Raw genomic sequence first — 1010 nt, forward strand, 5'->3', positions numbered from 1 at the left:
CAAGTAAGGAGGGTACAGGAAGAGTGTAAGGAGGGTACTAGAAGTGTAAACATCTATTGTCTCTTTCAATGTTTCAAGCTTAAGAAGGCCTGTATTAACCTTGCACCAGAAGCCTATTAAAGCTATTCAGATTTGCTACAACAGGGAGGAAGGCACAGGAGAAGAGGAGGAAGAGGAGTGTTGATTGTCCTATGTTGGAGTGTAGAAGCTGCTGGCAAGAAACAATCAACAATAAAAACAACAATGAAGCGAAGTTCTTAGGATGCCATGCCAATCAGAAAGCCTCCAAAAAATCCTCCAGTCACTAGAACATTTTTCTTTACAAATGACACAACCTCCTCAACTTTGTTCTTGACGTCAGTTGGTATTTGCTTATTCTTACGAATCTTCAACTGCTCTTTAGCTTTTTTCATGTCTTTTTCTACTCTTTGATGTATCCAGTGTGGTTTGCCAGCTGAACGAGAAGGAATCCACCTCCTATAGCTGTTGCAGCCAATTTTCCAATTTTCTAGAATATGAAACCAGTGCACCATCCAGTAACACCACCAATTACTAGCTGGGTTGCTACACTATATTTTTCAGCTGATGGCCCAGATTCCTGCCCAAACAGCTTACACCACCATGGTTGTTTTATTTTTATTTTTATTTTTATTTTTAATTCTGCAAGATCCAGTGCCTCAAATTTGCCATCAAAGTTTCCTTGACTGTTTGCAGCCATTTTGGAGGAACTCTTTTCTTGTAATTCTTATACACGGTTCATGCCTCTGCTTATGTCTCAGTGTTTTTCTTTTCATTTTTCTCTAGTAATTATAGAAATCCTGTTTTATATTAAGGTTTTTGATACATTTTAAACTGTTTTGGGCATGATTTGAGGTGTGAATCTAATTTCATTCTTCTGTATTTTCTCCAAAGCATCTTTTGCACATCTTTGTGAAAATGTAGGTGGATGTGGTTGTTTGAATAAGAGTGGCTCAAATAGGCTCATATATTGAAAGCTTAGGCAGAAGGGA

At 37.9% G+C, this 1010-nt stretch overlaps 1 pseudogene across 1 annotated transcript; it reads right to left on the reverse strand.

Annotated features, from left to right (window-relative positions):
- Positions 1-245: 245 nt before the first annotated feature.
- On the reverse strand, positions 246-718 carry LOC308414737 (FUN14 domain-containing protein 2-like; annotated as a pseudogene). The gene has a single exon. The product of its transcript is annotated as an FUN14 domain-containing protein 2-like (transcript).
- Positions 719-1010: the final 292 nt, after the last annotated feature.

The sequence above is a fragment of the Micromys minutus genome (genome assembly GCF_963924665.1).
Source record: "Micromys minutus genome assembly, chromosome: X".
In the NCBI taxonomy this organism is placed as follows: Eukaryota; Metazoa; Chordata; class Mammalia; order Rodentia; family Muridae; genus Micromys; species Micromys minutus.